At 56.0% G+C, this 5108-nt stretch overlaps 1 long non-coding RNA gene across 1 annotated transcript in view; it reads left to right on the forward strand.

Annotated features, from left to right (window-relative positions):
* Window positions 1-4078: 4078 nt before the first annotated feature.
* LOC106734871 (uncharacterized) overlaps window positions 4079-5108 on the forward strand; it is a 10428-nt gene continuing 9398 nt past the window's right edge. Inside the window, exon 1 of the long non-coding RNA XR_003549408.1 lies at window positions 4079-4258. This is a non-coding gene — a long non-coding RNA (uncharacterized LOC106734871). The remainder of the gene's footprint in view (window positions 4259-5108) is intronic.

The raw sequence follows: 5108 nt of genomic DNA on the forward strand, positions 1-5108 counted from the left end.
CGGGGGCGTGGCACCGACCGCAGCGCCCCGGCGGCGGGGCCCAGCCGAGGCGTCAGCCCGGGCAGGAGGAGGCTCGTGATCCAGCCGCCAATCTCTCCTCCAGCCTGCCACCGTTTCCACACACAGCAGGGTCTGTGGGGGCGGAGGCTTTTTCCAGACATGTATTTAAGTGAGGAGAGAAAACAAGGCGAGTCTCCCAGGATTTGCCAAGTCAGTAGGCAGGAACACAACCCGGGAGGCCCAAAATAAGACGCCGGTGAGGGTCACCCTGCTCTCCCGGGCTGGGCACGTCTCCCAGCTCGTGCGGAACACTGCACAATCGCACTTGTGTGTGGGGACAGCAGCCGTCCCCGCTGCCGGTCTCCTGGCTGGAGGTGGCCAGTGAGTAATGGTGACTCAGGGAAATTCGCAAGGACACAGGGAACACCCCCAAAGTCATCTGGGGACATGCCCTGGTTCCTCCTGCTGGTCAGGCAGCCAGGAGTTCTGGTCCCCATCGTAAAGAAGGAATTTTAAGGTTTTTTTTCTGGAACTTTGGCAGAATTCTATGGGATCTTTCAGGGGAAGCATTAGGCTCTGGGTGTTTTTTGGGGTGGGGGGGGGGAATTACTGAAAAATTGTAACCTTTGTATCTATTTACAAATGGTTTCCTTCTCTTTTTCAGCTCTAAATTTGTCATTTAGTTTGGTGAGGCATTGATCACTTTCTGCGCTGAACAATACTTCTGAAAACAAGGAACAAGGGCCAGCTGGCGGCGTGGTGGTGAAGGTGGCTGGATCCCACATGGCCTACTGCACAGTTCAAGTCCCGGACCCGGTGGTTTGAAAAAAACATACCAGGTGCATTTGCGTGAATGCGCAAAGTTCTGAGAAGAGAATGAAGAAGTGTTTGCAGCATGGCCAACCTCCCGCCCCGGCCCCGGGGTGAAGGGGGTTCTCACTTTCCCTCTCTCTCTGGTGAGAAGTGAGCTCATGTGCCCTATAGCAAACAAACAAACAAATGACGGTTATAGCAATAATTAGCATTTTCTCAACCCTTACTACACACCAGGTACTGAGATCTTGATGTCTCCCTCCCTTCGTTTTCTGTTTTATCAAACTTGAAGTCTCACCAATCGTTCGGTATAACATTGTCTATGTGCCGTTGAAGAGTACAGCTGGTTAATCTGTGAAATGCCATTGATTTTTCTATGTTCTTGCCATAGGGCGCATGTGCTCACAGGAGAGAGACAGAGAGAGGGAAAGTGAGAAATCACCCCAGGGGTGGTCATTTCCTCCGTTCTCCTCTCAGGATGGTGCATACACGCGCACATGCACCCAGTGATTTTCAAGCCACCATGTCTGGGACTCGAACTGCAATCAACCATGTGGGAGTCCGATGCCTTAACCACTATGCCACCTGCTGACCCCCATGCCATCGATTTTAAGACTCACCCTGATTTTAACACACGTTAAGAGAATAAACTTTAATCATACTCGAATCGTTCAATGCAGTAAGTCACTCTCAGCTCTTAGCCTTGCCTCATAGATAAGCCCAGGAACAGAGAAGTTGATAATCCGCCAGCGTCACACGGCGAGTATGTAGTGAGATGGGATTTAACCCAGAGTTGGGTTCAACACTACACTCGTGACCACGTGGTATTCTAGATTGCAGGGAAGACGTAAGGAAGGACACACAATCAACGGCGCAAGTCAGACCCCACGCTCCTCTCCCTCAGACCTCAGGACCAGGGTCAGCAGCTCTATTGACGTCCCCCCCAACACATGTTCCTAGCTGTTCTTCCTCTCACTCCCAGCAGCTGGCACCCTGGGCCTGTCCTCCCTCAGCTCCTCCTGACCCTTGCTTGGACTATTGCAGTAGCCTCCGGGCTGTGACCCCCTCCAGCCCCTGCCAATATGCACACTGGAATCAGAGTCGCCTTCGTAAATCGTGAGTCTGATCTTGTCACTCCGCTCAGAAATGCTGGTGGGCAGGGCCGGCAGGTGGCGTGCTGGTTAAGGGCACTGGATTCCCCCATGGCCAACCATGGTTCAAGTCCTGGACCTGATGGCTTGCTTTTTCATCTTCCCTCTTTCTCTCCCACTCTGTCCCTCTAAGGTCAAATTAAAATAAATAAAGTCAAATTAAATAATTCTTAAAATAATAAAAAAGAAATCCTGGTGGGCATTTGTTCACGTCTCTGTCTTAGCACCTACTGTACGGCAGCCTTTGTGCTAGGCTCAGAGCTGCCCAAACCCTCCTGCCCAAACCCTCCTGCAGGCCGAGGTCTCCTGGAGAAGTGAAACCTCCCGCAGGCAGGCAGGACACAAGGGGGAAATGCTAGCCCCTGGGGCACACAGAAGGCGGACCTGCTTTGGGGACTTGGAGACCACTTGGTGGAGCAAGTGTTGCCCGAGCCAAACCCTGCAGCGTGAGTGGGAATTCACCAGGAAAAGGCTGGCAGGGAGCTCCGGGAGGGGGAACAGCATGTGCAAAGGCTCAGAGTAGACAGAAGTGGAGCACTGGCTGCCAGATGGGCGTGGTCCCGGATGAGTCTGGAGAGACAGGCTGGGCTGGAGTGGGCTGGCCTCCCTGTGGCTGGCCCCAGCCTCTCCTCCTCATCCTGCGACAGCTCTGTGAGCAGAGCCTGGTCTCCCAGCCAGGCCTCTCTGCGCGTGTCCTCCACCAGAAACCCCTCTGCCCATTTAGGTCACCTCCCGGCTGGAGTACTCCTGACCCCGGAGTTAGCTCTCTGACCTCTGAACTGCGCAGACGCCTCGGGGGCTGGTGTCAGACTCAGCTGAGGAGATTTGGGAGCCTTTTGTCAGAATTCAATGCAATTAAAGACCCAAGTTGAGGGCCGACCCTGTGGTCTGCTGGCTGAGGACACCAGATCCCACATGGTTAATCATGTGGTTAGAGTAGTGGACCTGGTGGCTTGAAGAACAGGCTGGGTACACGTGTGTCCTAAATCCTGACAGAAGAGAGACATGAAGGGATCATGGCATGACCACGTCCCACTGGGGACACTCTTTGTCTCTCTTTGGTAAGTGTACATGCCTTTTGATGAAAAACAAAGCAAAACAGGGACCAGCATAATAGCTATGTAATATGCATAATTAGCGTAATGGCTATGTCGTTGAACTCCCATGTACTCGGCCATGGTTCGAGTCCTGGACCCAGTGGCTTAAACCCATGCCGGGCGCATGCACGTGCATGCCCAAGATCCTGAGAGGAGAACGGAGGAGAAGGGATTGCGGTGTGGCCATCCCCCCTGGGGGGTGATTTCTCGCTTTCTATCTCTCTTTGTCTGTCTGGCGAGCGCACGTGCCCTATAGCAAAAAAAAAAAAAAAAAAAACCGCTCCAAGAAAAAAACAAAACAAAACAAAACAACAACGGGGACAGGTAGGTGGTGCTGGTTAAAGTACTGGATTCCACAGGGCTGACTCCGCTGTTTGAGACCTGGACCCAGCAGCTTGAAAAACAGGCCAGGCTCCTATGTGTGCATGCCCGAAATCCCAAGAGGAGACTGCGAGAGAAGGGATTGTGGCGTGGCCATGCCCCCAGGGGGTGATCGCTCACTATCTCTCTGTCTGTCTCTGGTTAGCGTGTGCACCCTATGGGAACAGTCTAAAAGCAAACAAAACAGAACACCAAAGTGCAAACAAAGGTCCACAAGACCCCATGCAGTGGAGAGCCCCTGCCCTCTACCCCGACCCGACCTTCCACTTCTCCCCCCCTGCCAACCCTCCTCTGCTACACTGGCCTCCCCCTGGTTCTAAAATCCCCCCACCTACCCCAGGTCCTCTGCGCTTGCAGTTCCCCAGTACACCATTTTTCTGCTATCTGCCCAGCTCCTACTCTTCGCCAGATGTTCCTGGACTGTCACCTCAGAGGCCCAGCCCAGCACCCTGTTGAAAATCACAGCCCTCGTCTCATGCGAACCGGACCTACTTCCCTCCATAGCTCTCGGGCTCACTGACTCACTGTTTGTTTGTTTACTGTCTGACTTTCCCCACAAGAATGCGAGCTCCAGGAGGTCAGGATTTGGGTCTGCCTGGGCCCTTCTCAAGCCCAGCACCTGCACGGAGCCCGCCAGGCAGTAGGTGCTCCATGAACAGCTGTGGGTTGGACGACGAACGGCCAGCTCTGCCCGTGTACCCGGCACGCTCTGCCACGGAGGACGGAGGACGGGAGCTGAAGGAATGAGGCCTGCCCCGCCAGGGGTGCCGGCCGAGCTGGTTCCGGCGGGCAGTGGGACAGGTCCCTGGAAGCCAGGTGAGTCCCGGGTGAATCACCGCTAATGAGAAGGTGAGGACCACGCCAAGCCGCTTCCCACACAGGCGGCCGACAGGTCACTGCCTGTCGCCAGGAAACTCCGCAGTAAGGGTTGAACAGGACCCTGGGCTGGGGCGGAGGAAGTGCTGCCGCCCAGTGGAGACCCCACCCATTCCTGAGGTCTGAGTCGGCTCACCTGGGCTCCCCCACCCCCCAGGCCTTAGCTGGATGCTGGTTTCTCAACCTGGGTTCCGAGGTTTCCGTCCTAAAAGGAGTTTCGCTTGGTCTGTCCCACGCCCTCCCGGGCAGCGCCTGTTTGTCATTTCGCTCTGTCTGGGTGGCTGAGATGGCAGAGGGAAAACAGCTGGGCTTGGCAAATCTCAGGCCCTCCGGGGCAGCCCAGCGGAGGATCAGTGACCAGGTTATGAAGTGCATGGACAGGATCAAGAGGGCTCATTGACCTGACGGGACAGGGTCGGGGGCCGCGGTGCCATGTCCCACCTACCCTGTTGGGGTGCCCTCCAAGCTCAGGTCAGGTGACCCTCTCGGGGTAGGGCACCGTCCTCTGCCAACCGAGGCCTCCTGCGCTGGGGGTGGCTGCAGGGCTGGGATGAGATCATGGGTGCCAGGCAAGGAATGCAGGTGGGGAACAGCCTCTCCCGCAGCTCAGGAGTGGCCCTCGTGGCAGAGGTCTGGGGCGGAGGCTGTCCAGAATGAACTGGCCGGGCTGTCAGCACCTCCCTCCCTTCTTCAGAGGCAGGCACCCCACCAGGCCCTGCTGCCCCAAAGTCCAAACGGCCCTAGCTGGGCTGTGGCCCCAGCCTCTGCCCAGGCCCGAAACCCCAGCCCG

Source organism: Tupaia chinensis, unplaced genomic scaffold, assembly GCF_000334495.1.
Source record: "Tupaia chinensis unplaced genomic scaffold, TupChi_1.0 Scaffold000238_1, whole genome shotgun sequence".
Lineage (NCBI taxonomy): Eukaryota > Metazoa > Chordata > Mammalia > Scandentia > Tupaiidae > Tupaia > Tupaia belangeri.